This window comes from Megascapheus bottae, chromosome 25, assembly GCF_031878675.1.
Source record: "Megascapheus bottae isolate mThoBot1 chromosome 25, mThoBot2.hap1, whole genome shotgun sequence".
NCBI classification, from domain to species: Eukaryota; Metazoa; Chordata; class Mammalia; order Rodentia; family Geomyidae; genus Megascapheus; species Megascapheus bottae.
Genome location: NC_143533.1, coordinates 9,849,987 through 9,872,412, shown reverse-complemented (window position 1 = coordinate 9,872,412; position 22,426 = coordinate 9,849,987). Strand labels below are relative to the sequence as shown.

At 42.7% G+C, this 22,426-nt stretch overlaps 1 protein-coding gene across 11 annotated transcripts in view; it reads right to left on the bottom strand.

Annotated features, from left to right (window-relative positions):
* Positions 1-21,432, bottom strand: part of Herc1 (HECT and RLD domain containing E3 ubiquitin protein ligase family member 1) — a 183,000-nt gene extending 161,568 nt beyond the window's left edge. For 7 of the 11 annotated variants that reach the window (XM_090358226.1, XM_090358215.1, XM_090358224.1 and 4 more), the window contains exon 1: positions 7,405-7,539. The gene's annotated coding sequence lies outside the window, so the exon portion shown is untranslated. Of the gene's footprint in view, positions 1-7,404; positions 7,540-8,148; positions 8,279-19,210; positions 19,419-21,288 lie in introns of those variants that run through there. The other 4 variants (XM_090358220.1, XM_090358225.1, XM_090358216.1 and 1 more) reach the window with 3 other exon arrangements.
* Positions 21,433-22,426: the final 994 nt, after the last annotated feature.

Genomic DNA, 22,426 nt, shown 5'->3' with positions numbered 1-22,426 from the left:
TCACTGTCACTGAGAATTCCCACACACCCACATTAATGTTCCTGATACAGGATACCACTTTAGCTCACCAAGAAAAACAAAACAAAACATTTTGTCTGCCCTCCCAGGTAGAGAGAACAGAAGTAATACTGACCTTTGAACTCAATCAACATCTTAATCTTTGCTAGGCATAGGCTCTATCATTTCAGCCATGCCTCCAGCCCCATTTGTGTTATTTTTGATAGGTCAACCTGGGCTGCAATCCTCCTACTTGGACTTCCCCATGTCACTGGGGATGACAGGTGTGCAGTGGGAGTTTCATAAACTTATATGCCAAGCTGGCCTTGAACCTTGATCCTTTTATCTCCACCACTCAAACAGCTAGGATTATAGACTTGAGCCAACATGTCCAACACAAGGCTGCCCATTTCTAGGCTTTGCTTCCCACACCTCTACCAACAGCGCTTTCATTTAAAAGAAGAAAGAGTTGGAGATAATCATTCATCATGGTAGAAAGCTACAGTTCCAGTTACTTGAGAAGCTGAGATAGCAAAATCAGGATGACTGTGAACCTGGAAGTTCACAAATTCAAAGCCATTCCGGACGGCATAGTAAGATCCTGTGTGAAAATAGGTAGGTAGGTAGGTAGGTAGGTAGACAGATAGAAAGAAAGAACGAACGAACAGATAAAGATACACATTGTAGACGTGAAGTACAAAACAGCCTATTAAGAGATCAAGTGAGAAAGCAGGAAAACCAGTTAAGAGACTTCTAATTACCCAAGCAAGAGATGATGGTAATTTATACCAGGATAATAAGGCTAGATGATGAAATAACAGATTAGAAATATAAGGGTTAAACATGTTCATTACAGCACTATTAACCATAGCAAAGTTGGATACAAGTATATACAAATATACTAAGTGAAATACAATAGATTCAAGGGAGAATTCAAATAGTTCCTCAAAATAAATACTTAGAGGCTAGATGCAGGTGGCTCACACCTGTAATCCTAGCTACTCAGGAGGCTGAAATCTGAGGATAACAATTTAAAGCCAGCCCATGCAGTCTGTGAGACTCTTATCTCTAATTAGCCACCAGAAAGTTGCACTACGGTTCAAAATGGTAGAGTGCCAGCCTTGGGCTGAAGGGCTCAGAGATAGCCCAGAGTTCAAGCCCCATGACCGACCAAATTAAAAAAAAAGAAAGAAAGAAAATAAGATTCTAGATAACAATGCTGTATTGTATTATAGATTTTTTAGGTACACTTACCCCCCCACACACACATGCACACACAAAACAGTAACAAATGAGGCAAAGGATCATGTATCGGTATATTAAAACATATGACAGGGCCGGGAACGTGGCCTAGTGATAGCATGCTGGCCTAGCATGCATGAAGCCCTGGGTTCTAATCTCCGGAACCACATATACAGAAAAAGCCAGAAATGGCCGAACACTAGGCTTGAGCAAAAAGTGTCCAAGGACAGTGCCCAGACCCTAAGTTCAAGCCCCAGGACGGGCAAAAATAATAATAATAATAAATTATATATATACATATATATATATATATCTAAAACACAACTTAAAAGTCACACAATAAACTTCAAATCAAAACCAGGCAAATGAAACCAAGGAGTAATGAACAACAGAAGTTATCATCTACTACTTTTCATGGACTTCTTATTGTCACCAATAAAATCAAGCAGTATCTGAGATTTATGAAATGCCAAAGGTGATTTTACTTTTACAACTAAACCAGATCTATAATAGTTCCATTCATAACCAGCACTCTATATCTTGTTTCCCTGGGAATATTAGTTCATCCAAAAACTACTAGAATATAAGCTCCTCAAGTGCAAGTTTTTGGGTTGTTTTTTGTTTGAGTGATGGGACTGAACATGGGGCCTAAAACAAGCTGGATCAAGCACTCTATCTCAGTGCAAATTTTTAATTAATGTGTTCCTAGCATCTGGAACAGTGCTCTTTCTAGAAAAGAACCTAACCTTCCAGGCTTGCTGACAGAAGTTGTTACTATGTAGGATGGGGATATTTTTACGTAGTGGTCTCTTAGTTTCTTGACACCATTAAAAGCTGAAAGGATTGTGCTAATCTAGAGCTTTAAACACTCAAGTTTCACATTAAGACTAGTACTCTTTGCTTGCCTAGCATGCAAGATGAAGACCCAGGTTGGATTCTTTGGTACTACATACATAGAAAAAGCTGAAAGTGGTGCTGTGGCTCAAGTGGTAGAATTCTAGCCTTGAAAAAACCCAAGATCAGTACTCAGGCCCTGAATTCAAGCCCCAGGACTGGCAAAAAAAAAAAAAAAAAAAGACTGGCACTCTTTTCCTTATGGAGCCATGCAATTATTGTTCAAATAATTACTATATCCAGGTATCAGTATGTATTGTATATGCTGTTTAAAATTATGAACCTGTGATGAAAACTAATAACTACTAAATTATAAGTAAATTCTAGACAAAATAACACCTTAAAATTTAATATCCAGGGCTAGGAGTTTGGCCTAGTGGTCGAGTGCTTGCCTAGCATGCATGAAGACCCAGGTTTGATTCCTTGGTACCACATATACATAGAAAAAGCCGAAAACGGTGTTGTGGCTCAAGTGTTAGAGCTCTAGCCTTGAGAAAGCCCAAAGACAGTGCTCAGGCCCTGAGTTAAAGCCCCAGGACTGGCAAAACAAAACAAAATTGATATCCATTGTGAAACTTCACAAGTGTTTCAGAGCACAGGCATTATTAATCAATGCAATACCTCTATTAAACGCAGAATGTTTCAAATGAACAATCTAGAGTAGGCTAGAAATTGTATTTCAATCAATAACCTTTATGTATCAAAGCAATATTAGTAGATAATGTATTTTATATTCAAGCTCTAAGAATCTACCAACCACAGGCCCTTTCACAATGTTCTGACTAGAATTACTACAGAGCACATTTTAAAATCACCTATCTCGGGCCGGGAGTTTGGCCTACTGGTTAAAGTGCTTGCCTAGCATGCACAAAGACCCAGGTTCGATTCCTTGGTACCACATACATACAAAAAAGCTGGAAGTGGTGCTGAGGCTTAAGTGGTAGAGGCCTAGCCTTGAGAAAAATCCAAGGACAGTGCTCAGGCCCTGAGCTTAAGCCCAGGACTGGCAAAAAAAATAAATAAAATAAAATCACCTATCTCTCTCTCTCGCTCGCTCGCTTGCTCACTCGCACGCGCGCGCGCGCACACACACACACATAAATTAAAAAGCATGTTAACAAAGCTGTGGGAAAAAAATAACAGGTATCTCGTATGTTCTTGGTAGAAATGCAATAAACATAAATGGGAAATTTGATCATCTATGTTACCCTTTGACCCATCAATTCTAGTTACAGAAATCTACCTGAAAGATAAGCATTAGGAAATGCTGAATGAAGAGTACATAAGAACACTGTACATATTTTTGCAACTTTTTTGTAAGTCTAATATTTTTTAATATATTAAATTGGTTGCTGGTGACACATCTATAATTCTAGCTACTCAGGAGGCTGAGATCTGAGGATTGCAGTTCAAAAACAGCTCAGGCAGAAAAATTCATGAGTTTCATCTCCAATTAACCACAAAAAGCTGCAGCAAGTACAGCTATTGAGCTACTGACTGAAGTGGTAGAGCTCTAACCTTGAACACAAACGCTCAGGACAGTGCCCAGGCCCAGAGTCCAGGCCCCAAGACCAGGAAAAAAAAAATTAAAATAAAGAAACTCTAACAAGTTGTCATGATTGAACTGTCACCTTTCTTTGCTTAGGGATCCCATCTGTAAGTTAATACTCCCATTAATTCAGAAGGCAAGTTAACAGCAAAACAAACTAAAATCACAAAAGTCACATCTGGCTCCTACTAAGCAAATTATTCTGTGCATCCTTACATCAATGAAAGGAATAAAAAATGCTACCCTAGATACATGATTGTGGTCTAAAGCCAGTCCAGAGAAAAAGTCTTACAGGCTTTATTGTGGCTCATGTGGTAGAGAAACTTAGCCCTGAATAAGATCCCAATGTCCTGAGTTCAAACCCCAGTCCCAACACGAAAAAAATAACGAAAAATAGAACGAACGAAAGCCGGCCCGCCCTAGAGGATTGTAGTTTAAAGCTAGCCTGGGGGGGGGGAAACCTGCAAGATTCCATCAGGACTCAAGTGGTAGCAAATCTTAGCCCTGACTAAGATCCTGAGTTCAAACCTCAGTATCAGTGCACACGCACATGTACACATGCACACACACACACATATACACACACTCGCTCTCTCTGAATTTGCTAGCAGTTTTAAATTACTTAGCCAACATTTTGTTTTCAAAATATTATTATTATCCATAATAATAATGCCCATAACAACACATGTATCTATTTCACATGTCCATTAAGCTAAACTTTGAATTGTAATAAATAATAACTTCTATAGTTGTTCAATCATAAAACTTCAAGGTCTTAACTTGTGTTTCAAGACAGCATCTCACTAACTAGCTCAGTCTGGCCTGCAACTATCTATCTACCATAATTGTCCTTAAACTTAAAGAGATCTTGTAGCTTCCGCCTAAAATTAATTTTTTTGTTTCACAAGTTTGTTTCTTCAAACAAACTTTTTCCTACATTCCAAACCACAGTTATTACTATTGTCATTTAAGTTCTAAACATCTGAATGATAAAAATCAGTTGTCCAATAAAGTCAGACTTTTCACTGTTTATCCAGTTAAAATATTAAGGAATTGTTTGTTAAACATGTTATTAGAAATATGATGTAAAAATAAATTCTTTAAAAATATTAAGGAATTGTTCAATTCTTATTTTTTGGAGGAAAAAATGTTTAGGACACTAAAATTGTTTTACTATCGATTATGTGCAATCCAGCCTAATCAACAGCATATTATCTAAAAGTCCTTTCAACAAATGGGATTTTCCTGATATGCCTCTAATAATGAGCTAATTGATGTATTTACATTTGCTTTTTTTCCTCCATTCACCACTAGCATGTTTGGATTGGGAGTGAAATACAAGACTAGCAAATCAATGAGTCAGTGTCGTATGCACATAGCATGACTGAAAATTTAAGAAGTGAAGTGATAAGAACCTTAGGTGAAACAAAATTCATAGTTTAGAATTACACGAGGCCCTCATAGGCCATTCAACCCATTCCAATGACAACCCTAGACAGATGACAATCTATCCTATTTTTTTAGACCTCCAGATTTTTAACCTTCTGAGATAACTTGTTCTGCCATACAATCCTGTCACGTAATTTGGGAGAAATATGTCAGTGTATTTTGAAAATAACTTAACACATTTTAATTTACCTTCAAGATTATACAAATGTGTGCAGATGCAGAATACCTATGTGTATATGTGTGTGCATATATGTGTAACATAGGCACCTAAGATACTTTTGCTTATATGAACACCTTTGCTTCAGAAACACATCATCAATGGTGGTGCTCCAGCTCAAGTGGCAGAGCATTAGCCTTGAGCTGAAGAGCTCAGGGACAATGTCCAGGCCCAGGGTTCAAGCCCCAAGACCAGCCAAAAAAAAGAAAAGAGAAGAAAAAGAAACACAAAAGGCACAACACAGAGGATAGGCACATAACAAACACTATAAAACAATGTCACATAATTTTGATCTAAAAATAACCAGTGGGAATCAGTTTTATAAAACCTTGAAGGAAATAGGTTTCTTCCTACAGGTTTACTAATACATTTCTTTGCTGTTTATAAACACTGCCCCTTTTGGAACACCCACAAAAGCACAACTGTACTTTTAATCTAATATAGATCCAAATAGAAAAAGTCCTGCGGGGCACGGGTGGCTCATGCCTGGAATCCCAGTTACTCAAGAGACTGAGATCTGAGGATAGTGTCTCACAGTGTCCATGAAAAAAATCCCAATTAACCACTAAAAAAAGCCAGCAGTAGAGCTGTGGCTCATGTGGTAGAGAACTAGCCTTGGGTTGAGAGGTACGGGGAAGCTAAGGGACAGCACCCCGGTCCTGAGTTCAAGGAAAAGGCAAGCCCCAGTACCAACATATACACCCGGCCCCTATTATGTTTGACTTAAAACCATTTGGCTAACGATCGTTTTTTGATTCTGAAAGAAGGTCGATAGGTGATCCCGCCTATAAAAACAAACAGGTTAGAAGCCTGTTTCAACCCAACAGGTCAAAGAAATGATCAGATAAAACAAATCCTTTTTGAACGCGTATAAAATGAAACCCTTTTGGACAACTACAAAAAATTCTTAAAAAAACTAAACAAATCTACGAAATGATTCCTCCGCCCCCGCCCCCCGCAAAATGAAAAGTTTCATACACGGATGAACCCAGTTCTACCTGGGGGTGCCGCCCCACGGAGACGGGAATCGGCACCGCATGGGGAGCGCTCCCTCTGGCCTTCCACCCACCTGGGGGTGGGGGGGAAGCGTGCGCCCCGTGGGGAAAGACACCAAAATATTAACACTGAAATGCCATCTCTGGGGTTGGGTTAAGTCACTCCAATTTATTATTCCTATGTGATTACAGCTTCAAAGTACAGTCATTTGTTTTTACACTTGAGGCAAAAATCCTGCCCCTGTATCTTCACAGCCTTAGAGAGATGCGGTGTCTTTTTACATAACCTCCTGGGAGAGGGAGTCCCGGGCTTCGGTCCTCGTGTCTCCCAGGAGCCCGTCACCCATCACTGCTGTTCCCTGGGACAAGCTCCTGTCACCGTCGTCCCCACCCTCATCTCACCCTGAAGCCCTACACACTGCGGCCATGTCGCCTTCCTCCCAGGGGCTTTTAGCAAAGCCTGGATAAAATGATGACATCGAGCGGGAGAGTGGGAGAAAAAGGTTTACCAGATGATGAAGCTGCTGCCCGCCCCCACCCCACATACACATAGACCCCACCCCAAACACAGAGGCGAAGGAAGAGGAAGACGTCGTCCCAACCTCCACCCCTCAAGAGGAAGGGAAAAAAAAGTCAGTCAGCAACGGGGGACACTGGGGTCACCGCGCTGCCCCCCACCCCCACCCCCGAGAGTCGAGCCGCGCCCCGAACCGCCCCCCCTCCCCGGCTGAGGGAGGGGCGCTCGTTAGCGGATGAAGAGCTGAGGGGAGACCCCGGCGAGGCTGAGAGAGATGTCCATCCGGCCCCGCGGACCCGAGGGGCGGGTCTCCTCGGCTTCCATCGAGGCTTCCGAGGAGCCCGGGGCGGCGGGAGGCCTGGGGGAGCCGGGGGGCGGCGGGGGTCGGCACCGCGCGGGGAGCGCTCCCTCAGGCCTTCCGCCCACCCGGACCCCGGCAACCCCCGTCCGGCCGCAGGCGGCCCGGGAACGGCCCGGGTCGGCCTGGCCCAGCCGGCCGAGCGCACGCACCGGCGGCCAAAAGGGCCAACGAAGAGGCCCTTACCATACGACGTTCCGGAGCTGGCGGAGGATGGGGTGCGGGTCCGGCAAACCCGAGCCCGAGCCCCGGTGGCGGTGGCGGCGGCGGCGGCCGCGTCCTTTATTTTTTGCTGCAGCGGCGGCGACTTGTCAAAGGGAGAGACGTAAGAGGCCGCGGCGGCCGCGGCCCAGGCGGGTCTCGCGGGATTTGGGCACAACTCTCGCGCAGTCCGGAGCCCTCGCCCCGCCCCCAGACCCGGCGCGGGAGGCGGGTGGGAAAGGGAGGGCGTGCCGAGGAAGGGGGTCGAGGGTACGAATTCCGGGGGGCATGGGGTACGAGTCCCGGGGGGACTGGGTGGCGGTGGAGAACCATCCGGGGCTCTAGGGACACCCCGACCCCGCGCAGCCCTCACCTTTGAGCCCTCGGGGAGTCCGGGGAGCGGACACTGCCGACGAGGCACAATCGGGGGGCGTTCACAAAGGGCTGGGGGGGAGGGGGAAGGGGGAGGGAAAGCAAGCCGGGGCGCCCGGTTTTCCTCGTGGTCCGCGAGGAAAACCTCATTTCCCCCCCCCCCCCCGCCCCCAGCCCCGGGGGATTCGCGGGACTCACGGGAGAGCCGGGCGGCGTGGAGAAGGCGGGGTGTCTACACCCCTTTATCTCCGCAGCGCGCCTTTATCTCCCCGCACAGCCGGTCCTCAGCTCCGCGGCTCGTCAAGTTCAATCCCACCACCACGGTTTGGTTTGTTTTTTTTTGGTCACTTGACCTACTTCCTTCTCTCGCCCGTGGTGTTGGTTCAACGCGGCGACCTGTGATTTCTCCGGTTTTCTTTTCTGCGGAAGCAAATTGCCCTTGGGGTGATTGATAGACGTCCTTCTCCGTGACCCTGGCCTACCTCTTACAGGAAAACTCACTCCCACCCTCCCCCCACCCACCCCCCACCCCTACCCCCTCCCCCTCCCCCGGAAGCCGAGGACCTGGACTGGCTTGGTCACAATTGTGTTCTCCCCGTACCTAATAGAGGCGCAGATGATGGATAAATTGTAATTAGGACCACGCTAGGTGTTTTTACTACCCACCTTCAGGATACCCTTCATCAGAATATTCTACTGAGCACCGATGTATGTATAAATGACCCGAAATATGGGGACAGAACATGGAGATAGTGCCTGCCCCTCCAGAGGCACAGGAGACACACATGTACAAACCATGGGAATATCCCTAATGTAAATACAGATACATATAAATGTATGTATATATACATATATATGGATATAGGCCAAAGAACACTTGCCCATAGTTAAATTGTATCTATGTGTGGGCTGTATGTGAGAGAGTTTAGGGATTAAGAAAATTATGGAGCCTCAACCAGGTTGACCTCTCTGGACCTTAATTCTTTTTTTCTTTTTTTTTTTTGTATGTGTGTCTGCACATGTTCCAGTATTAAAGCTTTAATTCAGGGTCTAGGCATTGTCATTTGCTTTTTCTACTCATAGCTAACACTCTTCACTTGAGCCACAGCTCTACTTATGGTTCTTAGTGGTTAATTAGAGATAAGAGACTTTCACAGACTTTCCTGCCTAGGTTGGCTTCAAACCATCATCTTTAGTTATCAGCCTCCTGAGTAGCTACAGTTACAGGCATGAGCCACCAGCACCTTTTAATATATATATATATATATATGTATATATATTATGAGGGGAGTATCTGGCCCTAGGGCTTAAACCCAGGGGCTGGGCGCTGTCCCTGAGCTTTTATATTTTATATCAAGGCTAGTGCTGTGCCACTTTGAGCCACAGCTCCACTTTTGTTTTTCTGGTGGTTAATTGGAGATGACAAACTCATCAACTTTCCAGCCTGCGCTGGCCTCAAAAGGAGATCCTCAGATCTCAGCCTCCTGAGTAGCTAGGGTTACAGGTGTCTGCCACCAGTGCTAGACTTCCTTTTAACTTTTTTTTTTTTTTTTTTTGCCAGTTCTAGGGCTTGAACTAAGAGCCTGAGCACTCCCTGAGCTGCTTTTGCTCAAGGCTAGTGTTCTACCTCTTGAGGCCCAGCACTACTACTGGCATTTTCTGCTTATGTGGTACTGAGGAATCGACCCAGGTTTCATGCATCCTAGGCAAGCACTCTACCACTAAGCCATATTTCCATCCCTTTTAACAACAACTCCTCCTCCTCTTCCTCTTGTGCTTCATCTTTGTCTTTCTTGGTACTTTTTTGCACTGGCTAGGCAAGCCCTTTGCCACTGAGCTTCATCTCAGCCCCCTTCTTAACTTGATAATGCAATTATCTATGCCACTCATAAACGGGGTGCATTGGTTCACATTTGCAATCCCAGGATCCAAAACAAGACCATCTTGGGTTTGGGGGTAGCCTGAGATACATAATGGATGGGGTACAACTTTGTTTAAAAGCTAGTTAAAAACAGGACCTGGAGCTTGCCCTAGTGGTAGAGTGCTTGCCTAGCATGCACAAAGACCTGAGTTTGGTTCCTTGGTACAACATACATAGAAAAGCTAGTTAACAAGCCAGGTGCCAGTCCATTGCTAGCCTTTAGTCAAAAAGCTCAGGGACAGTGCCCAGGCTCTGAGTTCAATTAACAGATTCCTTTTATTTTATTTTATTTTATTTTACATCATAGGGTTTGAACTCAAGGCCCAGGCGCTATCCCTGATCTTTTTTTTCTCAAGACTAGAGTTCTACTGCTTTGAGCCACAACTCCATTTCCAATTTCCTGGTGGCTAATTGGAGTGTCGGATTTTCCTGCCCAGGCTGGGTTTGAGCTGTAATCTTCATATCTCAGTCTCCTTACGTAGCTAGGATTACAGGTGTGAGCCACCAATGCCCAGCCAATCCCCATTTTTTTTTTTTTGCCCCTCTCCTTTGCTTTCTGTACTTAGGGCTAGATATAAAGAAGTTAATACAATTTTAAGCTCGACTTCATACAAGTACTGTATATAGTTAACATCAATAAGTAAACCCTGACTATCCTTTCCCAAAACACTTTCAGATTTCAAACAACATCTGCTGGGGCCATATCAGCATCATTCTCCTCCCATGGAAAAAGTGATTGAGGCATCTCAAGGCCAAGGCCTCAGGATGCTGAGGCTTCTGATAGTCCTCTAACCAGCACACACTCAACCACACCAGTCAGCCACCTCTTCCTCCTCTTAGGCATAGCAATCAACCTCCCTCCTCTCCAATTCATATTCTACACTCTCACACCACATCTAGGAGGTCCTAACCAGAGAAACTGGAAAATTCAAGAGTATCATGAGAATCAAACTACATAGGAAAATACTTGGTAAGTTTAAATCACTATATAGATATAAAGCTTTGTTATTCATTAACAGATTCTGTGTGTGTAAGAGAGAAACAGCTGGTCCTGAAGCTTGAATTTAGGGCCTGGGCACTGTCCTTTAGCTTTTTCACTCATGCCTGGAACTCTTACCACTTGAACCACAGCTTTACTTCTGGCTTTTTGCTAGTTAATTGGACATAAGAATCTCACACAGACTTTCTTGGCAGGGCTGGCTTTGAACTGTGATCCTCAGATCTTAGCCTCCTGAGTAGGTAGCATTAAGCTCCACTTAACAGATCTTTGTTGAATGCCTATCATCAAGCAAGCTCTGTGCAAGGCACTGAATACATTTTTATGCCTGCCTACAAAGAGCTTCTGGTCTAATGAGAATGAGTAGTGGAGAAAGTAGGTAATTATAAAGCTAAGTAACTAAGTAGAAATGGCAAGTGAGAGAAAAAAGCAAAGATAGGTGAAAGACTTGTTGAAACAGACAAGTAGAACACATACTGAGACGCCAACCCATTTCATTCATAAATCAGCTCAGAAATAACGAACAAATTGCTTTGTTGTGGGCTGTGAATTGTGCTTTGTTCTAATAAAATTCACATCTTCTAAACCATTAAAAGGAGTCTTTGATGTGGAATCATTATACACACTCATTAGCTTTGAAAGAAGATGGAATTAATGGAGAGAAACATCAGTGGTATCTTAATGAGAAACATTTTGTTCTTACAGCTTATATTTAAACACCAGGAAAACAGAAAGCCTTTCACCTCATAATGCTGGGTCCCTTCAGCCAAACTTTCTAATCCAGGTAATATTGTAGGCCAGATCCTAAGAGACATTTCCAAAACATGTTAACAAGGGCTAGTGGTAGAGTGCTTGCCTCATATGCATGAAGCCCTGGGTATGATTCCTTGGTACCACACACACAGAAAAAGCCCAAGTGGTACAGTGCTAGCCTTGAGAAAGCTCAAGGACAGTGCCTAAACCCTGAGTGCAAGCCCCAAGACTGGCAAAAAATAATACCAATAAAACATCAACCTCCAAGCTAAAAAAAAGAATTGCCTAGAATTTCAGTCAAATGTATTTAGAAATGAGAACACTTTCCTTACCTTCTTTTCCACTAATGGATAATTGATCTTCCAAAGAGGTTTGAAAGAAAGAAGGAATTCTAAAAACAAGACCACAGACTGGCAAACACTTCCTTTAGAGAGTTCTGTCATACTAAACACAAAACTCACTGGACTCGATTTTGGACTCTGCATCCTCAACAAATATCACATACATCAGAACAACCCGCCAGCCAAACTATTAAAAAAAAAATAAAACTCTTTCCAAGACTCTACCTTAAGTCTATAACAGTAACCATTTTTAGATAAGTAATTTTTGTAACAGTTTGTTAGTGTTGTTTCACAAAAATACAACTGCCTGAGGGCAGAAGGCAATTCTCTCACTCCACAGGAATGGAATGCTGATTCTGGGGAAAGAAACTACTGGGAGTCAAATGGCTTTGTGGAGGGAAGGGAAAAAGGAGGGACTAACATTTTTCCAGTGTTATCTACGCCAGACACTGTGATGGGGAAAAATAAACCAGGCCAGTCATTGTTCTGAAAATAACCAAGAGGCTCTATGTACAAATAATTTCATCACAAGTTACAAAATTCTGGGTACTATGACAAGCATTCTTTTTCCTTCTTCTAAAAGACCAGAAATCGCTGACCATCTAAAATATTTATAGAAATAAACTCCAGAAAACGGAAACAAGGGTTTTGTTTTTTCTTTAAAAAATGACATTCGGGGGGTGGGAGTTTGGCCTAGCGGTTGAGTGCTTGCCTAGCATGCACGAAGACCCGGGTTTGATTCCTCGGTACCCCACATACATAGCAAAAAGCCAGAAGTGGTGCTGAGGCTCAGGTGGTAGAGTGCTAGCCTTAAAAAAGTCCAAGGACAGTGCTCAAGGCCTGAGCCCAAGCCCAGGACTGGAAAAAAAAAAAATGACATTCAGGCCGGGAGTTTGGCCTAGTGGTAGAGTGCTTGCCTAGCATGCATGAGGACCCAGGTTCAATTCCTCAGTACCACATACATAGAAAAAAGCCAGAAATGGTGCTATGGCTCAAGTAGTAGAGCTCTAACCTTGAGAAAGCCCAAGGACAATGCCCAGGCACTGAGCTCAAGGCCTATATATATATATATATATATATATATATATATATATATATATGACATTCAAGGCTGGGAGTGTAGCCTAGTGGTAGAGTGCTCACCTAGCATGCATGAAACCCTAGGTTCAATTCCTCTGTACTACATACACAGAAAAGGCTGCAAGTGGCACTGTGGTTCAAGTGGCAGAGCACTAGCTTTGGGCAAAACTGTCCAAGGACAATGCCTGGACCCTGGTTAAAAAAAAAAATGACAACACAATAGGGATAAACACAAATTCTAAGTGAAGGGATAGAAAAAAATCTTTCATGCAAATGCATTTTGCAAGAAGACCAGAGTAGCCATACGGGTATATGATAAAATAGACTTCTCATTAAAATCAGTACAAAGAGACAAACATTACATATTAATAAAGGGAATGATCCACAAAGAGGAAATCACAGTGGTTAATACTCATGCATCAAACAATGGAGTACCTAAATACTAACACTCTTAGAGATACAGAGCATAACAGACCACCAACATAATAAAAGTGAGACACTGTAACCCTTCACTCTCACCAAAGGACAGGTCCAGCAAACCAAAGAGCTCATGAAGAAACTTCTAAATAAATGATACAATAGTCCAAATGGACTTAATAGAAATCTATGGAACATTTCACCCAACAAGCACACAATTCAGCAGCCCATGGAACCGTCTCCAAAATTGGCCAAATCCTAGAACAGACAAGTCTGAACAAATACAAAAAGAAGATAACTCCTGGCACTATCTGATCACAATGGAATTAAACTAGTTCTCAACAACAAAACATCCTGCAGAAAACATTCAAACACATGCACACTGGACAACAAACGGCTGAACAACACATGGGTCACTTAGAAATAAAAGAGAAAATCAGAAATTGCTTACAGTTCAATGAAAATGAGAAGACAACATACCAGAACCGCTGGGATATTGCAAAAGCAGTGTTCACAGTTCTCAGCGTGCACATACAGAAAGCAGAAACAGCATAAATAAGTAACCTCATGATGCAACTAAAGCTACTAGTTTAAAAAAAAAAAAAACAGGAAGAAACCAAACCCCAAACTACTAGACCTTTGTCTACAGTCTCTAAAGAGAATAAAGATTAGGGCAGCAATCATAAAAAACAAATACTATACATAATATCTATGAGACAAAAAGCTGGTTCTTTGGAAAGTGTGAATAAAATTGATAAACCATTGGCTAACTTGAAGAAGAAGAGACTTAGATCAACAAAATAAGAAATGCCAAAGGAAACATTACAACACGCATCCAAGAAATCTAAAAGATTATGAAAGACTACTTTCAAAAATCTATATTCAAAAAAATCGATATGCAAATAAAATGAAAAAAAAATCTATCAGAAATGGATAAATTCCTATAGACCTAGAAACCAGAAGTGGTACTGTGGCTCAAAATGGTAAAGTGCTAGACTTGAGCAAAAAAATCTCAGGAACAGGACCTAGGCTTTGAGTTCAAGCCCCACAACTAACAAAAATAAATGAGTAACATTGTCAAAAAAGAAATATAATCTTCACCTGACTTACATAACTGTAATCCTTCTGTATATCACTTTAGGATAACAAAAACAACAACAAAAATGAACAGAGATGCTTTGGGTGTCAGTGTCTCACACCTGATATCCTAATCAGGAAGCGGAGATCTGAGGAATCTAGTTTGAAAACAGTCCAGGCAGGAAGGTCCAGGAGGTTCATATCTCCAATTGGCCACGAAAAAAGCAGGAATTGAAGCTATGGTCCAAGTGGTAGAACATTAGCCTTGAACAAAATAGTTTAAAGATAGTGCCCAGGCCTTGAGTTCAAGGCCAGGACTGGTATCATAAAGAAAGATGGGGGGGGGGTGGAAGGGAGAGGAAGGAAGGAAGGAGGGAGGCGGGAGAGAGAACTGAGAGGATTAAAAGAGTGATAATGGAATTCTAGTAGCTGTTAGATCAGGAAGAATGAATGAGAAGACCAAGTAGGTCATATGTCAAAATAGAGGACATAGAAGTTCATGTGATCTTTTCCATGACAGGACATGTGATACAGAGTAACTTGACTCCACAATCCCAGGCAATAATCACTCATCTTTGGCTTCATTTTCTGGGGAAAGAAGGAGGAGATTAATGGAATTTTAAAAATATTTAAACAGACAAAAAGAATAAAGTATTTTTTTTTATTTCCTTAAAGCTGAGAGGTTTGTTAGTTCCAGTCATGGGGCTTGAACTCAGGGCCTGGGTGCTTTCCCTGAGCTCTTTTGCTCAAGACTAATGCTCTACAATTTTGAACCACAGCTTCACTTCCAGTTTCCAGTGGTTAATTGCAGATAAGATTCTCACAGACCTTCCTGCCTGGGCCACCTCTTCCTATCCCTTCCTTCTGTGAGTCCTACTGACACTCCAACAAGATCAGAAAAACCCAAGCCTCAGTGAAAAACAGTGAGTCTCCTCATTAGGAAGAAAGCCTTCAAGGCCATTGAGAGAATGAAGAGGAACTGGTTTGCCTGTCTGTGGTTAGTGAGTGTATGTGTGAGGCAGACAGACATCAAAGGCATCACAGATAATCCAGCAAAGCCAGCAGTTCATTATCCTTGGTGGATCCACAGGTAGGTGAATAGAATCTTGTTTTCAAAGCAGTCAAGTCAAAAGTGACTTTGAGGGCTGAGAATGTGGCTTAGTGGTAGAGTGCTTGCCTGGCATACATGAAAGTCCTGGGTTCAATTCCCCCAAGAGACCAATCCATAGACCATTTCCCTGTGACTAGCCAGAACTGAAGTTCCAAAGAGTCACATATTTTACAGATGATTAATCTCCAGTTCTGGACACTCCATTCGTTCTTGTTGCTTTACCCTAGAACACTTAACCTGTACCTCTTCCCCCCTCCAAAAAAAAAACCCCTCCCCTCAGGGAGAGCAAACTTTTGGAATCCAAACTCAACCTGCAGACCTGCTTCTCTAACAGTTCAATTTCCTCTTTGGTGAAAACCTTTCCACCTTTTCAGATAAGACAAAGGAACTTTTATTAATAGGTAGCTCACACCTGTAATTCTACCTACTCAGGAGGCTGAGATCTGAGGAGCAAAGTTAGAAGCTTGCCCAGGCAGAAAAGTGTGTGAGATTCTTATCTCCAATTAACCACAAAAGGTTGCAAGTGGAGTTGTGACTCAAGTGGTAAAGCACTGCACTTGAGCACTAAAGCTCAGGATCAATGCCTTGGCCCAGAGTTCAAGCCCCTAGGACTGGCAATAATAATAATAATTTTTAAATAAGTAAATCAGTTATTCATAATTATCTCACAATAACCATGAAAGTCACACATCACGTCTCAGTTTCTTTACTATACTTCATTGGCTATCACATACAAAATAAAGTTTATTATAAAAGACTATGATTGTCTGAGAGCATACAGGAAACCCTGGCTTCGATTCCTTGGAACCACATACACAGAAAAAGCTAGAAGTGGTGCTGTGGCTCAAGTTGCAGAGTACTAGCCTTGAGAAAGCTCAAGGACAGTGCCCAGACCCCATGTTCAAGCCCCAGGACTGACAAAAAAGAAAGGAAAAAAGACCATAATTTAGGAAATCTGATTTTCTTGAAAAAATAAAGATTAAAATTTACATTAGCTGAAGGAAAATGTAGAATCGAACAAACAAACAGGGAGAGGGGTAATGGTCTCATTCATGAAGAATGAGTGCTACAGCCAGGTGCTAGTGGCTCATGCCTATAATCCTAAGTATTTAGAAGGCTGAGACCTAAAGTTCAAAGTTTGAAGCCAGCCTGGATAGAAAAGTCTGAAGATTCTACCTCAGACTGAAGGTGTGATTCAAGTGATAAGAGCACCAATTGTGAACAAGAAAGTTGAGCAACAGCATGAGGCTCTGAGTTCAAGTCTCATTACCAACACTCCCAAAATAAAAATGAGAGCTAGGATGTAATTGCTGAGAATCCTAAGATGTCATAGCATGACCAGGAATTCCCCAGCACCCATTCTTATCTCTTTGGTTTCTCATTTGGTCCATTTCCTTTCTCTATAAAACTATTTCTCTCTGATTTTTGTTTTGTTTTTTTTCTTCTTATTCCTTGGCAGAAATCAGCCATTCTATGGCTTCCAACTCTGTCTTTTCAGTTTAGGAGTCCAACAAACATTCATAATACCTGACAGGGCCAAAATTTCCAGCTGAATAATTCTCCAGGAGCTAACAGGCGTTCCTCTATTTATCCCCTATTGACTAGACTGACTCTACCCAGTTCTAAGGAAGGCCGGGTTATATGGTCTTCAACTGTGAGGTTCTATAAAAATTACTACCCCAAGGAAGAAAGGTCCAATGCCTACTGGAATCAGACACTGTCCGTTATCAAATGCTTAGTTGTATAAAACAAAAATGAATATTAGCATCTCATGGAGATACACATAATTCATAGGAACTAACACCAAGAAACAGACCTGATACATTCTTTTCACAGCATGGATTCACAAAAATGGAATTCTTTCATCAAAGGGCCCTGTGTGTTTTAAATGGTTGCAATTAATCCCATTTTTTTTTCTTTCTTTGCTTTTTTGGGGGAAAGGCATGGAGGTAAAGGGGGCCCAGTAGTGAGACTTGAACTCAGAGCCTTGTACTCTCCTTTAGCTTTTTTGTTCAAGTCTGGTGTTCTACCACTTGAGCCACAGCTCTCTTTCCAGCCTTTGGCTGGTTAATCTGATGTAAGAGTCTCACAGAATTTTCTACCCAGACTGGTTTTGAACCGCAATCCTCAGATCTCAGTTTCCCGAATAGCTAGGATTACAGGTGTGAGACACTGGTGGTCAGTTTAATCCTAGGAGTATCTGTTCCCCTACTCTTACAAGTACTGTGTATTTTTAGGGTTGGAAGTTGGCTTTTGTTTTGTTTTTTGGACAGAGTCTTTACTGTGTAGTTCAGGCTGGCCTTGACCTCCCCAGTCCTCCTACTTCAGCCTTGCAAGTACTGGGTTACAGCTGTGTGCCAGTATCCTATTTTCACGTTTACCAGTCAGAAGGATGCAGAAGTCAGTCTGCATTTTAGCTCAGTTGTACGCAGGGGCGTGTATTTCCTGTTTGTGGCTACCCTAATTTGTGTAGCCACAAATTAATGGCTCCCACACATCTCAGCTGGAAAGGCTGTGTGACTACACAGTTCCCTTCTCCCCTCAGCAGCTAGGAGACTCTTTGCCAGAACCTTTCATGGTTCTCACCTTTAACCAAGCAGATGCTCTTCTAGAATCCAGCTGACAGAAATCATCTAGAGAGAAAGCTCTATGCACTGTAGAAACTGGAGAAATTTCCTCTCTGCCTTCTCAAAGTTCATGGAATGAGCTAACTATATATTCTAGTTTATGTATTTATTTACTTACTAATTTATGGTACTGAAGCTTGAATTCTGCTAAGCAGGTGCTCTAATACTTGAGACACACCCTCCAGCCCTTTTTTAGTTTTTTTTCCCATATATTTTATTGTAATTAATAAATACATTATATTCATCAGATAGAAGGTGCATTACTTCACATACATTGATACCCTTTCTCATGTCTTGGTCCCCATTTCCCTCCCCCCCACCCCCACCCCTGATTTTTAAAATTTTTTTTGCCAGTCCTGGGGCTTGAACTCGAGGCTAGTGCTCTACCACTTGAGCCACAGCACCACTTTCCGCTTGTTCTGTGTATGTGGTACCAAGGAATCAAACCCAGGGCTTGCTGCAGGCTAGGCAAGCACTCCATAACTAGGCCACACTCCTGGCCCTTGCTTTAGTTATTTTTCAGGTAAAGTCTCACACGTGTGTGTGTGTGTGTGTGTGTGTGTGTGTGTACTTGTAATGGGATTTGAACTTGGGGCCTGGCACTTTGCTTGGCTTTTTTGTTCAAGGTTATTAAGCTACAGCTCCATTTGGGGCTGTTTGCTGATTAACAGGAGATAAGAGTCTCTCTGATTTGTCTGCTGGGGCTCTCTAAGTCTCCATAGTAGCTAAAATTATAGGCATGAGTCACTAGCACCCAGCTTATTAAGGCCAGTTTGAACCTGAGATCCTCCTACCTTTTCCTTCTGTGTAGCTGGGATTATAAGCATGGGCCACCATGCCCAACCAACAATAGATTTTTTTAAGTGGGAATAAAAAGCATATAAATTGGTCAGCAGGCAAAAAGACAAAAGTCACAGCATAAGATAACCATAGGAGCATGATTACCCATCAACTTAAAAACTTTAAAAACTCACTCTTTTTCTACAAAGGAGGAAAAGAATGGAATGCAATGATTTTTTTTTAGTGGAACAGTAAATGTTTCTTCCATGACTCAGTGGGCAAACCCAGATTGCAGAACAGAAAACAGATTTTTACCTGATTCTCTGTGGGACTGGAGTAGGGAACAATGGTGCTTGATGAAAATCTGGCTAGATGTGTTGACATTTTAGTAATTCTTCCTATGAGGTTAGTGCTTTCCAGTTAATGAAATTTCAACAAGAAAACTGAAGCAATCACACTCCTCTTTTGGTGATGTCTGTCAACTGGGTCAGGGAGATAAGAGAACTTTAAAGAAAGCCTCTCCCTGTGGTGAGAAGAGGCAAAACAATGAGGAAAGAGGCACGTGGATGCTTTTTTATTGTTGGTGGTAGTTATGGGGCTTAAACTCAGGGCCTGGGCACTAACCCTGAGCTCTTTTCACTCAATGCTCATGCTCTACCACTTGAGCCACAGCTCTACTTTCAGCTTTAATTGGAGATAAGAGTCTTGGGACTTGCTTCCCGGGGATGACTTCAAATCATGATGCTCAGATCTGAACCTCCTGCACAGCTAGGGCGCTTGGATTCTTAAATAGGTTCTAAAGCCACTTAGCATGCCAAAGCTCCAGGGGTGTGTGTGTGTGTGTGTGTGTGTGTGTGTGTGTGTGTGTGTGTGTGTGTGTGTGTGTGTGTGTGTGTGTGTGTGTGTGTGTGTGTGTGTGTGTGTGTATTAATAGGCATTGACTCGGTGCCTTGGAAATGCTAGCCAAGTACTATACCCCTAAGTACTCCCAATCTTCTTGTCTTGTTCATTCTTTTCCTCTTCTTCTTCTTCTTCTTCTTCTTCTTCTTCTTCTTCTTCTTCTTCTTCTTCTTCTTCTTCTTCTTCTCCTCCTCCTCCTCCTCCTCCTCCTCCTTCTCCTTCTCCTTCTCCTCCTTCTCCTTCCTCTTCCTCCTCCTCCTCCTCCTCCTTCTTCTTCTTCTTCTTCTTCTTCTTCTTCTTCTTCCTCTTCTTCTTCTTGTTATCATCATCATTGTCATCATTATTATTTTGGTTGGTCATGGGGCTTGAACTTGGGGTCTGGGCACGGCTTGTAAGCTCTTTTGCTCAAGGCTAGTGCTCTATCACTTGAGCTGTAGCACCACTTCTGGTTTTCTGGTGGTTAATTGGGGATAAGACTCTCTCAGTCTTCCCTGCCTGGGTTGGCTTTGAACTGTGATCCTCAGGTCTTAGCCTCCTGAGTAGCTAGGATTACAGACGTGAGCAACCTGGCAATTATTTTGTTTTGAGAAAAAGTCTCACTAAACTGTACAAACTGACCTCAAACTTTTCATTCTCCTGCCTTGGCCTTCCTAGTAGTTAGGTTTACAGGCATGTATCATTAAGCCCAGAGAACTATTTTTTATTTGAGAGTCATTAACCTTTATGTCCATCATTTAGCATTTAATTCCCACCATAATTGTTGTCATTTTTGTTTTTGTTTTTGTTGTTTTTTCACTGCTGAAAATTGAGCCGAGAGCCTCATGCATGCTAAGGAAGCATTTCACCATGTAACTACACACACCCAGCACTATGTGATATAAGTAAAATGGCTAAGAGGGCAGGGTGCAATGACTCATGTCTGTAATTACAGCCACTTGGAAAGCAGGGATAGGGGTATTGAGGCTTTAAAGCCAGCTCAGGCAAAAGTAGCAAGACCCCATCTGAAAGAACAAGCTGGGAGTGGTGGTTCATACCAGAAACTCTAGCTACTACTGAGGCATAAGTAGAACCACAGTCTAAAGCGGGCCTGGGGCAGAAAGCATGAGATTAGTCAGGCACCCGTGCCTCACACCGGTAATCCTAACTACTTGGGAGGATAAGATCGGAGGATCATTGTTTGAAGCCAGCCCAGGCACAAAAGTCCCTGAGACTTTTCTCTCCAATTAACCATACAAAAAAAAAAACAAAACAAAACCCAGAAGTGGAGCTGTGGCTCAAGTGGTAGAGCACTAGCCTTGAGCACAAAACTCAGGGACAGTACCTAGCCCCAGGACTGTTGCATATACACAAAAGCATGAGACTAAGAAAAATATGGTAGGGGTATGGCTAAAGTAGTAAAGTGTGCTGGCCCAATTTGTGTGAGTCTCTGAGTTCAAACCCTAGGAATACCTACCCATTCACTATTAAAAAAAAGTACTCCCCCAAAAAAGTACCAAGACTCCTGTGCTGCTTCAGGTAGAGCTCCAACAGTCCCTTGGATTCTGGGTTTGGTACACATTTTACAGGTTGCGAAATTCCACCTGCAAAGCTTACTTGTGGTAGCCGAGTTCTGTGAAATCCTGGCCCTTAAGTTAGATCTATATTATAAACATAGGAAATAGATACAGGGTCATATGCATAAATAGATTGACTAAAGTATGGTACACAAGGGGAGGGCTCTAATGGTGTACCCCCCTGCGGAATGGGGGCGGGGTTAAGGGAAGAGAAGGCAGATGAATGGAGAGAGGAAAGCGTGAGTGGAAACAGTCAAAATACTCAGTTTATATATGTAACAATGGAATCTAGGCCACAGTGACTCATGCCTAGAATCCTAGCTCCTCAGGAGGCTGAGATCTGAGGATCTCAGTTCACAGCCAGCACAGGCAGGAAATCTGTGAGATCACAGATCATCTCCAATTAATCACCAAAAAGCTGTAAGTGGAGGTGTGGCCTAAGTGATATAGTGCCAGCCTTGAACAATAACACCAAGCAAGAGCATATAGGCCCTGAGTTCACACCCAACAACTGTCATGCACACACACACACACACACACACACACACACACACACACACACACACTACAGAATCAAGTTAACTTGAGGGAATGGGCAGGTAGGTTTGGGACAGATGGGAGAGAATAATAGAAGGCCACATTTCTGGCCCACGTTTTTGTTTTTGTTTTCTTTTTTAAAGAGAGAAAAGTTGAAGGAACTAAACAAAAATCCTGGTTTAATTACTTACTGGATTGCCTTAGGAAGACCGTCTCTGAGTCACATTTTTCTCATTTGTGATGGGGGATAACAATTCTGGCCTCATTTGGGTATTTGAGAAGGTTAAATAAGACAGATGACACTAGGTGAAGGAACAAAGCAATGAATGATCCAACCAAGTGGCCAATCTGCCAGGCACCCAGTAGCGCACACCTGTAATCCTACCTACTCAGGAGACTGAGATCTGGGGATCACAGTTCAAAGCTAGCCCAAGCAGGAAAGTTCTTGAGATCCTTCTCTCCAATTAACTACTAAAAAAAGCTGAAAGTGGAGCTGTGGCTCAAGTGGTAGAGCACAAGCCTTGAGTAGAAAAGTTTAGGG